Raw genomic sequence first — 23,125 nt, 5'->3', positions numbered from 1 at the left:
AGTCAGCTACAGCATTGTTAAGAGCAAACTCCGCCCACGGTAGCAAAGATGCCCAGTCATCCTGCTTAGCAGAAACAAAATGTCGCAGATATGTGACCAAGGTCTGGTTGGCTCTCTCTACCAACCCATTCGTCTCGGGATGATAAGCCGAAGAGAGATTCAACTCGATACTGAGAAGACGACAAAGCTCTCTCCAGAACCGAGACGCAAACTGGGGACCTCGGTCACTGACAATTTTGTCTGACATACCGTGAAGACGAAAGATGTGTTTGACAAACAACGCTGCCAAGGCCCGTGCAGAAGGTAACCGGGGAAGCGGCACCAAATGCACCATTTTAGAAAAATGGTCGGTGATTACCCAAATAATGGTACAGCCACGAGACTTGGGCAGACCCACTACAAAATCCATCCCGACCATCTCCCAGGGCCTGTCTGCCACCGGCAGAGGGTATAACAAACCAGCTGGCCGTAGTCGGGAAGACTTATTCTTGGCACAAGAGACACATGCCTGAACGTAGTCTCCGACGTCACGAACCATATGTGGCCACCAGTACATTCTCGCCAGTAACTCAGATGTCCTTTTCGCCCCAAAGTGTCCACCCACTCTGGACGAATGAGCCCAAGAGAGAACCTCCGGTCGCAAATTGATGGGAACAAAAGTCTTGCCCGGGGGCACAGACTCTAGCGAAACTGGAGCTACAATTCTCATACTCTCCGAAGGGACAATGAGCCGAGGCTCGTCCTCCTCCTCCTCAGCTGACACGAAGGAGCGAGAGAGAGCGTCAGCACGAATGTTCTTCTCCCTGGCGAGATAATGTAGGGTAAAGTGGAACCGGGAGAAAAACAAGGACCATCTGGCCTGACGAGAATTCAGCCGCTGGGCTGTTTGTAAATAGACCAAATTCTTGTGATCCGTGAAAACTTGGAATGGGAACCGAGCACCCTCCAAGAGATGTCTCCACTCCAAAAAGGCCAACTTCATTGCCAGCAACTCCCTATCCCCGATGGAGTAATTTCTCTCCGCTGGTGTGAAAGTCTTAGAGAAAAAGAAGCATGGGTGCTTCCGACCCTGAGCATCCTTTTGATAGAGGACTGCTCCAGCACCAACGGATGAGGCATCCACTTCCAAAAGGAATGGCTTACCCACATCGGGACGATGTAAGATGGGAGCGCTAGCAAAATGAGACTTTATAGAAGTGAAGGCCTTGGAGACCCCTTCGGACCACGATTTGGGATTCGCTCCCTTCTTGGTGAGGGATACCAAGGGAGCTACCAAAGTTGAGAAGTGGGGAATGAACTGGCGATAGTAATTTATGAACCCCATAAAGCGCTGCACCGCTTTAAGAGAATGGGGTTCCTGCCAGTCCATCACTGCTTGTAGTTTGGCAGGATCCATAGCCAATCCCTGGGCCGAGATGATATAGCCCAGGAAAGGCAAGGACTCCTGCTCAAACACACACTTCTCCAACTTTGCATATAAGGAATTCGCCCGTAAGAGTTCGAAGACTCTGCCAACATCTCTCCGGTGGGAGTCAATATCTGGAGAGAAGATGAGAATATCATCCAGATAGACTACGACCGAGGTAGAAAGCATATCCCGGAAGATATCGTTGACAAAGTCCTGAAAAACGGCTGGGGCATTACAGAGCCCGAAAGGCATCACCAGGTACTCATAGTGCCCATCCCTGGTATTGAAAGCCGTTTTCCATTCGTCCCCCTCACGGATGCGAATTAGATTGTAGGCACCCCGCAGATCTAACTTGGTGAATATTTTAGCTCCCCTTAATCTGTCAAAGAGCTCCGATATCAGGGGCAACGGGTATTTGTTCTTAATAGTGATAGCATTGACACCCCTGTAATCGATGCAAGGACGTAACTCCCCGTTCTTCTTCTGCACGAAGAAGAATCCTGCCCCTGCCGGAGACACTGACTTCCTTATAAAACCTCTTGCCAAATTCTCCTGAATGTATTGAGACATAGCCTCCGTCTCAGGGAGAGAGAGGGGATATACACTTCCCCGAGGAGGTTCGGCTCCAGGCAAGAGTTCGATAGGACAGTCGTAAGGGCGATGAGGCGGTAGAGTCTCAGCAGCCTTTTTAGAGAACACGTCTGCATAACACCAATAATACCTGGGAAGTGATGAAAGGTCTGCGGGTACCTCGGTAGTAGAGACCTGTACACACTCACTCACACACCTGCCCAAACAAGACTTACTCCAACCCAATATTCTCCCTGAGGACCACTCAATATGTGGGGAGTGGAAACGGAGCCAGGGTATTCCCAGCAAAATCTCATCCATTCCCTCAGGAAGGACAAGAAGGGAAATAATCTCCTGGTGGGAAGGAGATATGGACAGCGAGAACGGAACTGTCTGGTGTGTGATTTGCAGTGGGAGTGTCGCCCCATTCACAACTCTAACCGTTACTGGTTTGGCGAGCATGACTAGTGGTATAGCATGACGTGTAGCAAAAGCAGAGGACATGAAGTTTCCCTCTGCTCCTGAATCCACACAAAGCTCGACTGTTAGAGTGGAGGAGCCTAACAGGATTGTCCCTTTAAAGGACAGTTTGGAGGAGAATGCAGCTGTGTCTAGTGAACCCCCCCCCAATGGTTACTAGACGCGATCGTTTCCCGACCGCCGCGGACATTTATTGGCGTAATGTCCATGTTGTTGACAGTTATTACAAACCACGGGTACTCGAGCGGCTAGAGATTTAGGTCCCGTTCGAGAAACCTCCATGGCCTCATGGGAATCTGACGCCAAGACAGGGGATTCCAGAGGTCTGGCGAAAGTTGGAGCCAGCCGAAACCTCTGCCTACACTGGGTCCGCTCCAACCTCCGCTCGTGAAAACGGAGGTCGATGCGGGTAGACACAGAAATAAGTTCCTCCAGTGTGGCCGGTATCTCCCTAGTGGCCAAGGCGTCCTTCACATGGTCTGCCAGTCCCCTCCAGAACACCGGAATAAGAACTTTGTCTGGCCACTCTAACTCTGAAGCTAGAGTCCGGAACTGGATGGCAAACTGGCTGACCACGGACGTACCCTGTGTAATAGACAACAATTGGAGTGCGGTGTCGTGGGTAACCCAAGGCCTTAAAAAGACCTGCTTCAGAGTGTCCAAGAAGAGAGGAGCACTCTGTATGACACGATCATCTCGCTCCCAGAGTGGCGTTGCCCACTCCAACGCCCTGCCCGACAAGAGAGATAGGATAAATCCCACTCTCACCCGCTCCGTAGGAAAACATGACGCCAGGAGCTCAAGATGTATAGAGCACTGGCTCACGAATCCGCGACAATGTTTACTGTCGCCAGCAAACTTGTCAGGAAGCGGGAGATGGGATAAAGTCGGAGCAGGGGTGGCAGCGGACAAACTGGCTGCGGCTACACTTGCAGCCTGAACAGCTACAGCAGTGACATCCACAGCTGAGGTTGTACGCTCAAGAGCCGCCAACCTTCCCTCCAGCTGCTGGATGTACCTCTGTAAATGCTGGTCGTCCGCCATTTTACTAGCCAGACCCTGGCGCTAGTATTATGTTAGGACTGGCGGAACGCACCAAGACAGATGATATAGATGCGTCGCAGTCCGGGGTCCACCGTGCAGGTGAAAACCTGCTGCTAGCAATTTGCAGACTATATGGCGGTACACTAAAGTATACACACGTGGGTTAAACCTCACCCAGCGTGAAAGAAGCAATCATGTTAAGTCACAGGACCGCGGTACCGCACCTAAAGCGCGAGCAAGTAGTCAGCGTACTTAACCCCAGCCGGGATTGAAGTCCGATTAGACCCTTGCTGGCACTACACTGCTACTGGGCGTGAACGGAAACTAAATAGAAATATATAAATGCACAGAAGTGCGAGCAATGCCGCACTGACAGACGCCACCAACCACCCAGGCTTGGGTATGGAAAGCGCAAGGCAAGCGCAAGGCGCCGTACAGGCAGACACAGCAAGAGGACGCTGTAATGTGTGTATCGTGCAGATGGTTAGTCGGGCGCTAGATAGCTACCAACATCCGCGAGCAGACAACAACTCTAGGGAGGGATACTTAGGAGCTTTCATCCATCGACATACATCCATCTACACACACACATATATCATTATAAGACAATACTAGCGCATGGCCGTGCGGTCATGCGCAGTTTATATAGTTGCAGCACAGGAAGTGGCTACAGCACTTTTGCCCTTCCAAGACCTGCCAAGAGGACCAATGGAATGTGCTGCAGAGCCTGAGCACATGACCCTCGATCTCCAACGGGAGATCTTACCCTGGGCATGCTCAGTACGTGCAGACAAGGACTTAGTCCCAGAGAAGTCCGCTCGCTGCTGACCAGCACTGACTTTAATGGCAGAGACTGGAGAAGCAGCAGTAACTCTCAGAACAGAGTGAGAATGAGCAAGACGCTGGGACTGACGTCTTTGCTGAGCAGACTCCACTGCGGCTGGATAAGAATGGGAGACCGCAGCGGAGGTGGCTCGAGATTCCCCCTGTGCAGAAGCGGGAACTCGACCCCTAACACCCGGTAACTGACAATTTTGTCTGGCATACCATGTAGGCGAAAAACATGTTTAATAAACAATTCCGCCAACGCCCGTGCAGAAGGTACCCTTGGAAGAGGCCCCAAGTGCACCATTTTGGGAAAATGGTTGATGACAACCCAGATAACGATGCAGCTATGAGACTTGGGTAAGTACACCACAAAGTCCATCCCGACCATCTCCCAGGGCCTGTCTGCCACTGGCAGGGGGTAAAGTTATCCAGCAGGCCGTTGCCGGGGACACATCTTGGTGCATGAGACACACACCCGAATATAGTCTCCAGCGTCACGGGCCATATGCGGCCACCAGTACATCTTCGCCAGAGGCTCAGATAACCTCTTGGTCCCAAAATGTCCACCCACCTTGGACGAGTGAGCCCAAGAGAGAACCTCTGGTTGCAAATTAGGTGGAGCAAAGGTCTTTCCTGGGGGCGCAGACTTTAGTGAAACCGGAGCCATCGTTCTCAGGCTCTCTGAAGGGACAATAAGCCGAGGCTCCTCCTTCTCCTCCTCTGATGACACTACAGAGCGAGAGAGAGCGTCGGCACGAACGTTCTTCTCCCCGGAAAGAAAATGGAGGGTGAAATGGAACCGGGAGAAGAACAGGGACTATCAAGCCTGACGAGAATTTAGCCGCTGGGCTGTCTGTAAATACACCAAGTTCTTGTGGTCTGTGAACACCTGGAAGGGAAAGCGAGCTCCCTCCAGAAGATGTCTCCTCTCTGAGAAAGCCAACTTCATAGCTAGCAACTCCCTGTCCCCGATGGAATCTCAGGCTCTCTGAAGGGACAATAAGCCAAGGCTCCTCCTCCTCAGATGACACTACAAAGTGAGAGAAATCATCAGCATGAATGCTCTTCTCCCCGGAGAGGAAATGGAGGATTAAATGAAACTGGTAGAAGAACAGGGACCATCTAGCCTGGCAAGAATTTAGCCTCTGGGCAGTCTGTAGATGCACCAAATTTTTGTGGTCGGTGTAAACTTGAAAGGGAAAAGGAGCCTCCTCCAGGAGGTGTCTCAACTTCGAGAAGGCCAACATCATAGCTAGCTGCTCGCTGTCCCCAATGGAATAATTCCTCTCCGCTGGTGAGAAGGTCTTAGAGAAAAAGAAGCAAGGATGTTTCCAAACTTGAGCATCCTTTTGGAATAGGACTGCTCCATCACCGACAGATGAGGCATCCACCTCCATTATAAAAGGTTTATCTACATCAGGGCGATGTAGAATGGGAGCGTTAGCAAAGTGGGACTTAATAGAGAGGAAGGCCTTGGAAACCTCCTCCAAACACAATTTGGGATTTGCTCCCTTCTTGGTGAAGGCTACCAATGGGGCTACCAAAGTTGAGAAGTGAGGAATGTACTGGCGATAGTAGTCAATGAACCCCATAAAGCGCTGCACCGCTTTGAGAGTATGGGGTTCTTGCCAGTCCATTACAGCCTGTAGCTTGGCAGGATCATAGCCTATCCCTGGGCAGAGATGATATAGCCCAGGAAAGGCAAGGACTCCTGCTCAAACACACACTTGTCCAACTTGGCATACAGGGAGTTTGCCCATAGGAGGTCGAAGACTTTGTAAACATCTCTCTGGTGGGAGTCTATATCTGGAGAGTAGATGAGAATATCATTCAGATAGACTACGACCAAGGTGGAGAGCATATCCTGGAAGATATCCGTCACAAAGTCTCTGAAGACAGCTGGGGCATTACAGAGCCTGAAGGGCATCACCAGGTATTCATAGTGCTCGACCCTGGTGTTAAATGCCATCTTCCATTCATCCGCCTCACAGATGCATATAAGGTTGCAAGCACACCGCAGATCAAGTTTAGTAAATACCCTCACTCCCCGCAACCTATTGAAGAGCTCAGATATCAGTGGTAGACGGTACGTGTTCTTAACGGTGATGGCATTAAGACCCCTGTAATCTATGCATGGACGTAGTTCTCCATTCTTCTTCTGCACAAAGAAGAACCCTACCCCTGCAGGTGACACTGACTTCCTAATGAATCCTCTTGCCAGATTCTCCTGGATGTATTGGGTCAATGCCTCCATCTCCGGGAGAGACAGGGGATAGTCTCAATCCCGGGGAGGCTCAGCACCCGGGAAGAGGTCAATAGGACAGTCATAGGGGCGATGCGGTGGAAGAGTCTCTACAGCCCTCTTGGAGAACACTTCCACATAGGGCGAATAGTGCTTGGAGATAGAGGAAAGATCTGTAGGTACTTTGGTAGTAGCAACCTGAACGCACTCCCTCAGACATCTAGCCTCATAGGATTCACTCCATCCCAGAATTCTCCCACAGGACCATTCTATATGAGGAGAGTGGTAACATAGTCATGGTATCCCTAACAGAACCTCATCAATTCCCTGGGGAATGACCAGCAGGGAGAAAATCTCCTGATGGCATGGAGACATGGATAAAGTAAATGGGATGGTTTGGTGTGTTGTCTGTGAGGGCAGTGTTGACCCATTTACCACTTGTATAGTCACAGGTTTGGCGAGCATCACCAGGGGTATTGTGTGCCATTGGGCGAAGGCAGAAGACATAAAATTTCTCTCCTGGAATCCACACAAAGCTCTACCGTAAGAGTGGAAGGGCATAAAGTAATTATCCCCTTGAAGGACAATTTGAAGGGAAAATGCTGCTGTGTCTAGTGAACCTCCTCCAACGGTTACTAGACGTGGTCGTTTTCCGACCATTGAGGAAATTTCTTGGTATAGTGTCCTTACTGCTGTCAGACAGCACAGACCATGGGTATTCGACCGGCCCGGCACTGAGATCCCACTCGAGAACCCCCCTATGGCCTCATGTGGCTCAGATGCCTGAACCGGAGATTCCAGGGTTCTGGCTCGCTCCAACCTTCATTCGTTAAACGTAGGTCGATGTGGGTAGATATTGCTATAAGCTCCTCCAGTGTGGCAGGAATCTCCCTAGTGGTCAAGGCGTCCTTCACATGGTCAGCAAGTCCCTTCCAAAATACTGGGATAAGGACTTTATCCGGCCACTCCAGCTCAGATGCCAAAGTCCGGAAATGGAAGGCAAAATGGCTAACCATGGATGAGACCTGTGTCAATGCCAGCAGTTGGAGCGCCGTATCATGGGTGACACGAGGTCACAAAATGACATGTTTCAGAGTGTCCTAGAACCACGGAGCACTCTGCACCACATGATCTTCATGCTCCCACAGCGGTGTTGTCCACTCCAATGTCCTGCCTAACAGAAGAGATATACTGTAATAAATCCCAACTTAGTCCGCTCCATGAGAAAACGTGCAGCCAGGAGCTCAAGATGAGTAGCACACTGGCTCAAAAATCCCTGACACAGTTTACTGTCACCAGCAAACTTATCTGGCAGTGGGAGACGGGATAAAGTCAGAGCAGGGGTGGCAAAGGACAAAGTTGCAGCAGCTGCGCTAGTAGCCTGAACAGCAATGGCGGTAACTTCCATGGCCAAGGTTGTGCGCTCAATAGCCGCAAACCTGCCCTCCAGCTGCTGGATATACCACTGTAGTCGCTGTTCATCCGCCATTACTAGCCAGACCCTGGTGCTACTATAATGTTAGGGCTAGTAGAACGCACCAAATAATATAAAGGGAGATATGAGGTCCAATTTATGAAGATGAAAAATAAATTAATTGGATCGGTAAAATAATGAGAACCGGAATTAATTTTTTTTTGGTCGCTGTAACAAAATGCAATAACAAGCGATCAAAAGAAAGTATCTGTTAAAGCTAGCGGAACACACCAAATAATATAAAGGGAGATATGAGGTGCATTCGCAGCCCGGGGTCCACCATGCAGATATGGAACCTAGTGCTGAGTAATGGCGGATGAATGCTTGCTCACATATGGGTTAGACCTCACCCATTGTGAATCGAAGCGAACTCTGTTGCTTCACAGAGTCACTTAAATGAACACTGTGCCCTGTTAAAAGTCACACGTTGCAGCTGGTGGATGCTGGTGAGATCCCTATGATTCACCCCCTCTATGCTGGTGATTGGACTTGCTCTGACCCTCGGTGGCTTTTGAGCCCACGCCTGAGGACGCCCTGAGTCAGATGCTGAGTCCAAGTGGGAGTTCCCACCCTACACTGACCAGTTGTTAGGACTAACTAAAGATTTACCACACAGAGTACGTACAGTGCCACTCTAGTGGAAGCCACTAACCATCCTAACTTGGGCTAGGAAAGCGCACTGGTTGCGCATGTGCCACACTGGCGGTGGCTGCTAATTGATGCAGTAATTCGTGTCTAGTGCTGGATGGCATAATCTGGTGCTAGATAGATCAATCACCCAAGTACCTTATAGAACACTAGGGAAGGGAATGATAAAGAAACTTTCACCAGTTTCAGTTTCAGTCATACATCCACTCACACACAATTTCAGTTATATACTAGCACATGGCCGAGCGGCCATGCAAACTTTGTATAGCTGTAGCCTTCCAGGACCTTCCAATTGATCCAATCGGAGCCGCTACAAGACCTGAGCATTTGACCCCCCACCTTCAATGAGAGGTTGTCCCGTGGGCATGCTTAGTAGAAGCAAAGCAGGACTTAGTCCCTGGAACATCTGCTCTCGGCTGATCAATGCTGGTTACAAAGGCTGAGCCTGGAAAAGCAGCTGTAACCAAATGGACAGTATCTGCTTGAGCCAGATCCCGAGATCGAAGTCTCTGCTGTGTAGGCTCCACTGCGTCTGGAGGAGAATGGGAGACCACAGCAGACATGGTTTGAGATTCCCCCTGTCCAGCGGTGGGAACTCGACACTAAAAGTATAGGGTTGAGCGACCTTGACTTTTTTAGGGTCGAGCCGGGTTTCGCGAAACCCGACTATCTCAAAAGTCGAGTCGAGTGAAATCGGCCGATTATGGCGAAAAGTCGAGGATCGACCGAAACACGAAACCCAATGCAAAGCCAATGGGATTTTTTTTTTTTTTTCTCTCTCTCTCTCTCTCCTCCTTCCGTCCCTGAACTGAAAAGCTGGTGTTACACATTGCAAATCATTACAGCGCACAAGCGACAACATGGCGATAGGTCTTAGGGGCGTGGACGCCTATGTCATCGCTCTGCCCACGCCCCTTCATTGGCTGAAAAAAATGGCGCCAAGCGCGTCATACGAAACGCGACTTTGGCGCGAAAGTCGCGTACCGCATGGCCGACCCCACACAGGGATCGGGTCGGGTTTCATGAAACCCGACTTTGCCAAAAGTCGGCGACTTTTGAAAATGAACGATCCGTTTCGCTCAACCCTATAAAAGTATCTACCCCAAAACGGTATCAATAAAAACAGCATCTCAGGGTGCAAAAAAATAAGCCTTCACTCAACCCCAGATCCCAAAAAATGAGAATATTACTGGTCTCGGAAAATGGCAACAAAGGCAAAAACATTTTTTCATGCAAAATTCTGAATTATTTTTCACCACTTCAATATATGTATTTAAAGGATTAATTTATCACAAGTATTACTGATTATTGCAAAAATGTTATGACAACAGGGATACTTTAAGAAACTCCACTTTTTATTAAATGGAGGATAAAATTGAGATCCGTCTTGAAGACTCTGTTATGTAAAAGGAGTAATTCATAAAGTTTTTTAGATATTAGAATTAGTGATAAGTTAATCTCCTGGAATTTGATGCTGCAAAACTGCTCAAATTTGTCCAGGAAATTATATGTGCAACAAATTTACTTGCTGTGAATTGAATATGACCAGGCCCCAGAGGATTATAAACATAGCTTAAAAATAGTTTTAAATAGAAAAGGGACAAACACATGCAACAATATAATGTCATAATATTTTGAGACCTAGCCATCACAGATGCTGTGATGCAGCAGGAGAAGAAATCTGAAGACCAGAGTGGAGAGGAGGTATGTGATGGCTGGGACATAGTAAATATACTGTAAAAACAATTGATGTCTTTCCAGCCATTTCTAATCCATTTAAATGGCAGCCAGTTAGCTTACCACCATTTTGTTGGATTTGCACAAATCATCGAAAATTTGGTTTTAACTCAATCTATGAATTTTGGAAAATTTGAAAAAAAATTTCATTAATTTAGAATTGGTTTGCAATACTGGGTCTTATTGTAATTTATGCTTATCTGCTTTAGACTTAAACCCCAAAATTGCCAAGGAGGCAGTATGATACATTTTAATATTATACATTACATGGTTTTTAGATTCTGGATTAATTTAGTCAACGTAAATGTTTCAATGTTCCATTGCTTTCTCAAAACACATAAGATTCAACTCCACAGGACACAAATGTCTTCTTGCGAAAGCATTCAAGTATTAAAAGCCACAACTATATGTCTAGATAAATGTCTGAAAAAGCAGTCATGTTGTGTCTAGTTGCGTACAATGTATCTCTATAACAAGCTGTGCAATCAATATATGATATTTTAGGCTGGGTTAGTCATCATAGGTAAAGTAATATGGTCTGCTGTTTCATAGCTTTAAATAAATTGACCATTATTGAGTGTAACATCTTCTGCTTTGATAAAGTACAACATCTTATCGATCTGACATTTTTGGTTTTTAGAGGATTGCAACCTATTGATCTGCCTTTGTGTGTTCTGAATACGTTCATCAAACCTTTTTATTATTTGAAAGAGTGAGTACAGAAGACTAGTTAACAAAGTACATGCAGTGGAGGAAATAAGTATTTGATCCTTTGCTGATTTTGTAAGTTTGCCCACTGACAAAGATATAAACAGTCTATGTAATGTAGGTTAATTTTAACATTGAGAGATAGAATGTCAAAAATAAAATTCAGAAAATCACATTGTATAAATTATAAAAGTGTATTTGCATTTTGCAGTGAGAGATAGGGATTTGATCCCTCTGGCAAACAAGATTAATACTTGGGGGCAAAACCCTTGTTGGCAAGCACAGCAGTCAAACATTTTTTGTAGTTGATAATGAGGTTTGCACCCAAGTCAGGAGGAATTTTGGTCTACTCATCTTTGCAGATCATCTCTAAATTATTAACATTGAGGCTGTCGCTTGGCAACTCAACTCCCTCCATCCAGTTGTTCATTGGCAAACTTCATATGAGCCTGCAGATGTTACTTCTTGAGCAGGGGGACCTTGCGGTCACTGCAGGATTTTAAACCTTTGCAGCGTAATGTGTTACCAATGGTTTTCTTGGTGACTGTGTCCCAGCTGCCTTGAGATCATTAAAAAGTTCCCCCGTGTAGTTTTATGCTGAGCTCTTACCTTCCTCATGATTAATGATACCTCACAAGGTGAGATTTTGCATTGTGCCCCTGATCAATGTCGATTAACAGTCATTTTATATTTCTTCTATTTTTTTACTATTGCACCAACAGTTGTCTCCTTCTCACCCAGCATCTTACTTATGGTGTTGTAGCCAATTCCAGCTTTGTGCATGTCTATAATCTTGTCGAAACCTTATAAAGCTCTTTGGTCTTGCCCATGTTGTAAAGGTTAGAATCTGACTGATTAATTGAGTCTGTGGACAGGAGTCTTTTATAAAGGTGACTATGTAAGACAGCTGTCTTTAATGCAGGTTAACAAGTCAATTAGGAGCGTCTAACTGGTCTGTAGGAGCCAGACACTTAACCCCTTCACCCCGAAGCCTGTTTTCACCTAAGCAACATGGACAATTTTTACAATTCTGACCATTGTCACTTTATGAGGTCATAACTCTGAAACGCTTCAACGGATCCTGGTAATGCTGAAAATGTTTTCTAGTGACATATTGTACTTTATGATAGTGGTAAAACTTCTTCAATATGACTTGCATTTATTTGTGAAAAAAACTGAAATTTGGCAAAAATTGTGAACATTTTGCAATTTTCAAACTTTCAGTTTTTATGCCCTTAAATTAGAGAGATATATCACATAATATAGTTAATAAACAACATTTTCCACATGTCTGCTTTACATCAGCACAATGTTGGAAGCATCATTTTTTTTTGTTAGGGAGTTATAAGGGTTAAGAGTTGACCAGCAATTTCTAATTTTTACAACAAAATTTGCAAAACCATTTTTTTGGGGACCACCTCACATTTGAAGTGAATTTGAGGCACATATATGACAGAAAATGCCCAAAAGTGACACCATTCTAAAAACTGCACCCCTCAAGGTGCTCAAAACCACATTCAAGAAGATTATTAACCCTTTAGGTGCTTCACAAGAATTTTTGGAATGTTAAAAAAAATGAACATTTAACTTTTTTTTCACAAAAAATTAAATTCAGATCTAATTTGTTTTATTTTACCAAGGGTATTAGGTAAAATTGGACCCAAAAAGTTGTTGTGCAATGTGTCCTGAGTACGCTGATACCCCATATGTGGGTGTACACCACTGTTTGGGTGCATGTCAGAGCTGGGAAGGGAAGGAGCGCCGTTTGACTTTTCAATGCAAAATTGGCTGGAATAGAGATAGGACACCATGTCGCGTTTGGAGAGCCCCTGATATGCCTAAACATTGAAACCCCTCACAAGTGACACCATTTTGGGAAGTAGACCCCCTAAGGAACTTATCTAGATGTGTGGTGAGCATTTTGAACTGCCAAGGGCTTCACAGAAGTTTATAATGTAGAGCCGTAAAAATAAAAAATAAATCCTGAGTACACTGATAGCCCATATGTGGGGGTAAACCACTGTTTGGGCGCATGGCAGAGCTCGGAAGGGAAGGAGCCCCATTTTTGAATGCAGACTTTGATGGACTGCTCTGCGTGCGTCACGTTGCGTTTGCAGAGCCCCTGATGTACCTAAACAGTAGAAACCCCCAACAAGTGACCCCATATTGGAAATTAGACCCCCATAGATCTTATCTAGATGTGTTGTGAGAAGTTTGAACCCCCAAGTGTTTCACTAAAGTTTATAATTAGTGTTGAGCGATACCGTCCGATACTTGAAAGTATCGGTATCGGATAGTATCGGCCGATACCCGAAAAATATCGGATATCGCCGATACCGATATCCGATACCAATGCAAGTCAATGGGACATCAAGTATCGGAATGTATCCTGATGGTTCCCAGGGTCTGAAGGAGAGGAAACTCTCCTTCAGGCCCTGGGATCCATAGTGAGGTGTAAAATAAAGAATTTAAATAAAAAATATTGATATGCTCACCTCTCCGGAGGCCCCTGGACATCACGCTGGTCACCGGCCGGCTTCTTTGTTTAAAATGAGCGCCTTTAGGACCTGCGAATGACGTCGTGGCTTCTGATTGGTCGCGTGCCGCCCATGTGACCGCCACGCGACCAATCAGAAGCCGCGACGTCATTCGCAGGTCCTCAATTCCTAGAATTAGGAGTTTAGTGAATGAGAATGACGTCGCGGCTTCTGATTGGTCGTGTGGCGGTCACATGGGCGGCACGCGACCAATCAGAAGCCGCAACGTCATTCTCAGGTCCTAAAGGCGCTCATTTTAAACAAAGAAGCTGGCCGGTTACCAGCGTGATGTCCAGGGGCCGCCGGAGAGGTGAGCATATCAATATTTTTTATTTTAATTTTTTATTTTACACATCCCTATTGATCCGATACCGATACCCGATACCACAAAAGTATCGGATCTCGGTATCGGAATTCCGATACCGCAAGTATAGGCCGATACCCGATACTTGCGGTATCGGAATGCTCAACACTATTTATAATGCAGAGCCGTCAAAATAAAAAATCTTTTTTTTCCACAAAAATGAGTTTTTAGCCCCCAATTTTTATTTTCACAAGGGTAACAGAAGAAATTGGACAAAAAAGTTGTTGTGCAATTTGTCCTGAGTACTCTGTTACCCCATATGTAGGGGTAAACCACTGTTTGGGCGCACGGCAGAGCTCAGAAGGGAAGGAGCACCGTTTTACTTTTTGAACGCAGAATTGGCTGGAATTGAGATCGGACGCCATGTTGCTTTTGGAGAGCCTCTGATGTGCCTAAACAGTGGAAACCTCCCAATTCTAACTCTAACCCTAACCCCATCACACCCCTAAACCCAACCCTAACCACACCCCTAACCCGTACATGGCCCTGACCCAACTACCAAACCAAACCACACCCCTAACCCTGACACACCCCTAACCCTAATCCCAACCGTAAACGTAATCCAGACCCTATCCCCAACTCTAGCCCCAACCCTAACCCTAATTTTAGCCCCATCCCTAACTTTAGCCCCAACCCTAACCCTAACTTTAGCCCTAACCCTAATGAGAAAATGACTCTGTGGACCAAAATATGGAAAAATTATGGCTCTCAAAATGTGGAGATGCAAAAACAATTTTTTGCAATAAAAAGCGTCTTTTAGTGTGTTACAGCTGCCTATCATAAAATCTGCTAAAAAAACCCGCTATAAATAGTAAATCAAACCCCCTTCATCACCCCCTTAGTTAGGGAAAAATAATAAAATAAAAAATGTATTTCCATTTTCCCATTAGGGTTAGGGTTAGGTTTGGGGCTAAAGTTAGAGTTAGGGTTGTGGCTAAAGTTAGGGTTGGGGTTAGGGTTGGGGCTAAAGTTAGTGATAGAGTTGTGGCTAAAGTTAGGGATGGGTCTAAATTTAGGGATAGGGTTTGGATTACTTTTATGTTTGGGATTAGGGTTAGGTGTGTGTCAGGGTTAAGGGGGTGGTATGGGTTTTGGTTGAGATTAGGGTTTGGGGTGTGTTGGAGTTAGGGGTGTGGTTAGGGTTGGGATTAGGGTTATGGGTGCGTTGGGGTTAAGGATATGGTTGGGATTAGGGTTAGGGGCATGTTTGGGTTAGGGGTGGGGTTATATTTAGGGTGGTGATTAGGGTTAGGGGTGTGTTTGGGTTAGGGTTTCAGTAGAATTGGGGGGTTTCCACTGTTTAGGCACTTTAGGGGCTCTCTAAAAACGACATGGCGCCCGATCCCAATTCCAGCCAATTTTGCATTTAAAAGACAAACGGCTCTCCTTCCCTTCCGAGCTCTGCCATGCAACCAAACAGTGGTTTACCCCCACATATGGGGTATCACCGTACTCAGGACAAATTGAACAACAACTTTTAACATTTTTGGTCCAATTTCTTCTGTTACCCTTGGGAAAATAATAAATTGGGGGCGAAAAGATCATTTTTGAGAAAAAATATGATTTTTTATTTTTACGGCTCTGCATTATAAACTTCTGTGAAGCACTTGGTGGGTCAAAGTGCTCACCGCACATCATATTAAGTTCATTAGGGGGTCTTCTTTCCAGAATGGTGTCACTTGTGGGGGGTTTCAATGTTTAGGCACATCAGGGGCTCTCCAAATATGACATGGCATCCAATCTCAATTCCAGTCAATTTTGCATTGAAAAGTCAAATGGCGCTCCTTCCCTTCCGAGCTCTGCCATGCGCTCAAACAGTGGTTTACCCCCACATATGGGGTATTAGCGTACTCAGGACAAATTGCACAACAACTTTTGTGGTCCAATTTCTCCTGTTACCCTTGGTAAAATAAAACAAATTGGAGGTGAATAAATTTTTTGTGAAGAAACGTTAAATGTTCATTTTTGTTAAACATTCCAAAAATTCCTGTGAATCACCTGAAGGGTTAATAAACTTCTTGAATGTGGTTTTGCACACCTTGAATGGTGCAGTTTTTAGAATGGTGTCACAAATGGGTATTTTCTATCATATAGACCCCTCAAAGTGACATCAAACGTGATGTGGTCCCTAAAAAAATGGTGTTGTAAAAATGAGAAATTGCTGGTCAATTTTTAACCCTTATAACTCCCTAACAAAAAAAAAATCTGGTTCTAATTGCTGATGTAAAGTAGACATGTGTGAAATGTTACTTATTAAGTATTTTGTGTGATATATCTCTGTGATTTAAGGGCATAAAAATTCAAATTTGGAAAATTGTGAAATTTTCAAAATTTTGGCCAAATTTCCATTTTTTTCACAAATTAACGCAGTTAATATCAAATAAATTTTATGATTATCATGAAGTACAATATGTCACGAGAAAACAGTGTCAAAATCATCAGGATTCGTTTAAGCGTTCCAGAGTTATAACCTCTTAAAGGGACAGTGGTCAGAATTGTAAAAATTGGCCCGGTCATTAACGTGTAAACCATCCTTGGGGGTAAAGGGGTTAAAGCTACTAAAGCCTGCGTTACTGGATACTATAGACTGTAGAGGAACCATGTGGTGTTTGTGCAGCTTTTACATAGTTAGATCCTCCAATCATTGCCTTGTTATTGCTCTTTATAGCTTATTTGGTGTTGTAATATGCATGTTAACATGAAGACCTCTGGCAATCTCTGCATTATTAAATATGTTTATGACACAGAAGTGTCAGGTTTGCTATCAACTATATTATTTGCAATTATGAAAGAAATGGAAATTTGGCAAAAGAAAAAAAAATTCCAATTGTCGAATTTTTCATTTTTGTGCCCTTAAATCAGAGAGGTACCGTATGTCACACAAAATAGTTTATAAATAATTTTTTCCCACATGTCTACTTTACATCAGCACATTTTTTGCCACATTTTTTTTGTTAGGAAGTTGGAAGGGTTTAAAGCTGACCAGTAGTGATAAGCGAGTGTACGCTTTGCTCGGGTTTTCCCGAGCACGCTCGGGTGACCTCAAAGTATTTTTTAGTGTTCAGAGATTTAGTTTTTATCATGGCAGCTGAATGAATTACAGCTATTGACCAGGTTCATGTGGGGGTTGCTTGGTTGCTAGGTAATCCCCACATGTAATCAAGCTGGCTAGTAGCTGTAAATCATGCTGCTGAGGCAATGAAAACTTAATCTACGAGCAGTCATAAATACTCGGAGACCACCCGAGCTTGCTGACCAGTGATTTCTCATTTTTCCAACAAAATTTAACAAAACATTTTTTTAGGGTCCACATCACATTTGTAGTGACTTTGGGGGGCCTATATGACAGAAAAAAAAAAAACTGACACCATTCTAAAAACTGCACACCTAAAAGTACTCAAAACCACATTCAAGTAGTTTATTAACCCTTTAGGTGCTTCACAGGAACTAAAGCAATGTGGAAGGAAAAATTGAACGTTTAACTTTGTTTCACAAATATTTTACTCTTGCTCCAAATTTGTTGTTTTCACGAGGGTTACAAGAGAAAATGGACCAAAAAATTGGCTTTGAAACTTTTCCCGAGTATGCTGATATTCCATATATGGGAGAAATCCACTGTTTGGGCGCACAGCAGGTCTTGGAAGGCAAATTAGACCCATTAAAGGGAACTTGTCAGCAGGATTGTGCTGAGTAACCTACAGACAGTGACAAGTTGGTGACATTATAATGATTAAAATTATACCTTTGCTTAATGAAATTTGTCTTGAAGTTATTGCATAATCTTTATTTTCAGTTTTGAGATAATGAGATTCTCATGCTTTGGGGCGGGCCTGTGGGGGATCCTAATGTGATGCTCTGCTTAGTTATTCATCTGTATGGCTTCTGGCAGACCACTGATCCCTCAGTGGCCTGTCCCCTATTTTACATAATGAATATTATCTATATATATATAATAATCTTTATTTTCAGTTTTGAGATAATGAGATTCTCATGCTTTGGGGCGGGCCTGTGGGGGATCCTAATGTGATGCTCTGCTTAGTTATTCATCTGTATGGCTTCTGGCAGACCACTGATCCCTCAGTGAACTGTCCCCTATTTTACATAATGAATATTATCTATATATATATATATATATATATATATATAACTAGATTGTGGCCCGATTCTAACGCATCGGGTATTCTAGAATATGCATGTCCCCGTAGTATATGGACAATGATGATTCCAGAATTTGCGGCAGACTGTGCCTGTCGCTGATTGGTCGAGGCAACCTTTATGACATCATCGTCGCCATGGCAACCATTATGACATCTACGTCGATACTGTGCCCGTCGCTGAATCAGAAGCATGGGATGTCTACGTCCTTTATGACATCATCGTCGCTGTGCCCGTCGCTGATTGGTTGAGGCCTGGCGGCTTCGACCAATCAGAGATGCGGGATTTCCAGGACAGACAGACAGACATACAGACAGACAGACGGAAAAACCCTTAGACAATCTATATCAATCAGAGACCGGCACAGCATTGACGTAGAAATGCCGCGTCTCTGATTCGTCGAGGCCACCAGGCCTCGACCAATCAGCTAGATTGTGGCCCGATTCTAACGCATTGGGAATTCTAGAATATGCATGTCCCTGTAATATATGGACAATGATGATTCCAGAATTCGCGGCAGACTGTGCCCGTCGCTGATTGGTCGAGGCAACCTTCAGAGACGCGGGATGTCTACGTCCTTTATGACATTATCGTCGCTGTGCCCGTTGCTGATTGGTCGAGGCCTGGCGGCCTCGACCAATCAGAGAGCCGGGATTTCCAGGACAGACAGACAGACAGACAGACGGAAAAACCCTTAGACAATTATATATATAGATTGTCTAAGGGTTTTTCCGTCTGTCTGTCTGTCTGTCCTGGAAATCCCGCGTCTCTGATTGGTCGAGGCCGCCAGGCCTCGACCAATCAGCGACGGGCACAGCATGGCGACGATGATGTCATAAAGGTTACCTCGACCAATCAGCGACGGGCACAGTCTGCCGCGAATTCGCCTCAACCAATCAGCGACGGGCACAGTATTGACGTAGATGTCATAATGGTTGCCATGGCGACGATGATGTCATAAAGGTTGCCTCGACCAATCAGCGACGGGCACAGCCTGCCGTGAATTCTGGAATCATCATTGTCCATATACTACGGGGACATGCATATTCTAGAATATCCGATGTGTTAGAATCGGGCCACAATCCAGTATATTTATATATACTTGTATATATAAAAATCATCTTCATCTTACTGGTGCCGGCGCCTGCACTACAGCATAATTACATGTTTAATGTGCAGGTAATTATTTTATTTGCTTGTATAAATAAATTAATTACAAAATAAAATCTGCATCAAAATAGCTGCTACTGTGCATGCCCGGCCAGAGCCATCAGCGATATAACCAAAAACAATGATAATATCTACCTTCCTGCAGACACAGCTTCCCACCTCACCCCAACTCACGTTTCGTAACCAGCGTCTTCAGGGGCGAAACACAGAAGCTGGTTGTGAAACGCGTGTTGGGGTGAGGTGGGAAGCTGTGTCTGCAGGAAGGTAGATGCATTGTTTTTGGTTACACGTATATATAATTTGAGGCACCTTATGCATGCTATGGCAGCTAGTGTTGAACCAGGCAGTGTATAAGAGTATAGTTATCGCCTTGCAGTGGGTTGTTATAGATGTTTACATTATAAATTATTATTCAGCTCCCCACCTTGTGTTAGGGTGCCTGTGCACTATTTCTGCACTATTATATATTTTAACTTTTTCTTAATAAAGTCTTCTTGATTTTACTCTATTCTGGATCTCTGGATCTCTTCGTTTTGGCAGTCTGTATAGGTTAGACCGAATATGGGTATAATATAGAAAAAAATTACCTACTGCACTGGCAGTGACCTGTCAGAAGCCATAGAGATGAATAACTAGGCAGAGCACCACATGAAGACACCTCTCAGCCCCACCGCGGAGCACAAGCATATCATTAACTGAAAATAAAGATTTAACAACCACAAGATGGATTCCATCAATCAAGGTCTCATTTTAATCATTATACCAGCTAAAACCTGACACTGTCTGTCGGCTACTGATCACAATCCTGCTGACAAGTTCCCTTTAAGAACATACCTAAATGTGTGGTGAGCACCTTGAGCCCCCAGGTGCTTCACAGAAGTTTATGACATAAAGCTGTGAAAAGAAAAAAAAATCACATTTTACCCACAAAAATTTATTTTTGCCCCTTTTTTTATTTTCACAAGAATAACAGGAGAAAATGGGCCCCAAAATGTGTTGTGCAATTTCTCCTGTGTACGCTGATGCCCAATATGTGGGGGAATACCACTGCTTGGGTGCACGGTAGGGCTTGGAATGGAAGAAGTGAGGTTTTAGAAAGCTGACTTTGATTGAATGGTCTGCGGGCATAATATTGCGTTTGGAGAGCCCCTGATGTGCCTAAACAGTGAAAAAAAATGTTACCCCATTTTGAAACTACACATCTCAAGTATTTTTAGGGGTATAGTGAGCATTTAGAACCCACAGGTTCTACACAGAATTTGATAACATTAGATCATCATATTGATAATTTTCATTTTTTCACAAAAATGTATTTTTCGCTCCAAATTTGTAATTTTCTCAATAGATAATAAGAGAAAATGGGCTGCATAACTTGTTGTGCAATTTGTCCCAAACACGAGTATACCCCATATGTGGTCAAAAACTCCTGCATTGGGTTTTCTGTATAAATCCCATTAAAATGCGATTCAAACGAAACCCCTGACAGAACTACCCACTAGGAGGGAGATAGAAACACTTAATACTCGGTTTGGCGTCTGCTCTGGTGGTATCCATCTTTTAGATGTGCACTAATCTTTGGTCGCCCATACTTGTGCGCTAAAAAGACGCCTCAAATGATGCAAAACTGCCGGAATAGCGACCAGTCTAAAGTGATTCAATCTGTCTCATAAGTGAGAGGTTCTGTCAGAGGTTTTGTCTGAATCGCGGTTTGGGGAAATTTACACCCAGACGTAAGCACTCAGCGGAGAGCGCATGATAAATGTGAGCCGAGCCATATTCTAATTTTTGGAAGATAGAATGAACAAATAGACAGTGTTGCAAGAATAGTTATTATTTTTTATGTTTGCGCTGTTCACGGTGCGGTATAAGAGATAAGGCGGATTTATTCTTCAGGTCAGCTCGATAACAGAGATTCCAGATTTATATAGGTTTTTTGTAGGTTTTGCTGCTATCATATTTTTTTATAAAAAGTAGTTTTTTGCCGCCATATTTTGAGAACTGTAATTTTTGTGGTTTTTGACAAACAGAGCTGCATGAGGGATTTTTTTTATGCAGGATAAGCTGCAGATTGTTTTTAGCACCAGTTTGGAGTTCACAATATTTTTTTATTGCTTTTTATGCAGATTTTTTTCATGCACAGAATGAACAAAAGCCAGCAGTTCAGTTATTGTTTTTATTTTTATTTTTTTTGTGCCGTTCACCATGCGGTAAAAGTTATAAGACCCATTTGTTCGTCGGGTAGGCACGATTACAGCGATACCAGATTTATATAGTTTTTTTATGCTTTGTTCTCTTTACAGACTGAAAATAATCTTTTACAAAAATACATTTATTTTTGGGTCGCCATATCGCCATATTCTGAGAGCTGTATCTTTTCATTTTTTTTGCTGAATTAGCCATGTTAGGGCTGTTTTTTTTTTTGGTGTTTTCATTTATACCATTTTATTTACATATGATTTTTTGATCACTTTTCACATTTTTTGTGAATCGGTTTGATGAAAAAGTGATATTTTTGTCTTTTTTTTTATTTTTTACAGAGTTCGCCAAACAAAATAAATAACATGCCAGTTTTATAGAATGGGTCTTTACGGAACTGTCGATACTAATTATGTGTACTTTTTGTTTATATTGTTTAGTCACAAATACTGCATTTTGAGTGGCAAAACACATTATAGTGATTTGTGACACTTTTTTGCATTTTTTTTCTTTTTTACACATTTTATTTAACTTTTTTCCCTTTTTCACCTATTTCCACTGTGGCACATACCGTATATAATTTTCAGTTTGATCACCTGTCTCATACACTGCTGCACTCATATACCGCAGTGCATGAGACTGTCAGTAACTCACTGACTGTGCCATTAAGACTCAGCTTATTCCTTGCTCTCAATGGCCGCCATACTCTGGGGTCATCACATAACCTCAGGGTACCATTGTAACCATCGGGACCTGCAATTCTTATCGCGGAGGTCCAATGGTTCCTAAGGGGGTCTTGTGACCCCCTTCTAACAACTTAAATACCGCTGTCATGATTCCCGGTGGTATATAAAGTGGTTAATCGACCCTGATTGGTTGGCCGATACAGCAGGGTGTCAACTGTCATGTACAGCTGACACCCTCGGGAATCGCTGCCGCTTTGAGACGTTATTCTCTTATTCCTGACTGGCATTTTAAAAAGGTGTGAAGGAATAAGTACCCTTAATGACCATCGTTTTAATGCATATTTGAGGTCGTTAAGGGGTTAATCCTCATATAAGCATACAGGTCTAAAAAAGATGAGTTAATAAAATGATACCAAACATTAAAAATGTACAACTGTATATTCGGTTAGTTATAAAGAGCTGTAATGGAAATTTATGAAGTAAAATCTATCTCAATCTTTGAAATAAACAGATAGGAGAAAATTAATTTAAAGGCAGCATGTATACGAGATAAATTGTAGTGGCAAGAGTAATTTAATATTGCTGTGATAAGTTTTTTGTTTATTTTTTTTCATAACAGGATTTATCTAAAAATAATAATTAAAAACTAGAATCAAGAGGCAAGTTATCAGTAATCATTGTTCAGTACTCCCAGTTACCCAAGAAAATGACCTGGGTGTCTGTTTCTCCACAAAGCAATTAGAATGAAGGACAGAAAGTATATGTTTGATTTATCATTCACAATATTTTAGCCCATGAAGGCATGTGGAAAGTCAGAAAATCAAATCAAGCAATTTGTATACAACAGACCCTCTGAGGATGCAGAAAAGAACCAATAA

The sequence above is a fragment of the Ranitomeya imitator genome, chromosome 2 (genome assembly GCF_032444005.1).
Source record: "Ranitomeya imitator isolate aRanImi1 chromosome 2, aRanImi1.pri, whole genome shotgun sequence".
NCBI classification, from domain to species: domain Eukaryota; kingdom Metazoa; phylum Chordata; class Amphibia; order Anura; family Dendrobatidae; genus Ranitomeya; species Ranitomeya imitator.
Note: the sequence above shows the minus strand (reverse complement) of the source record.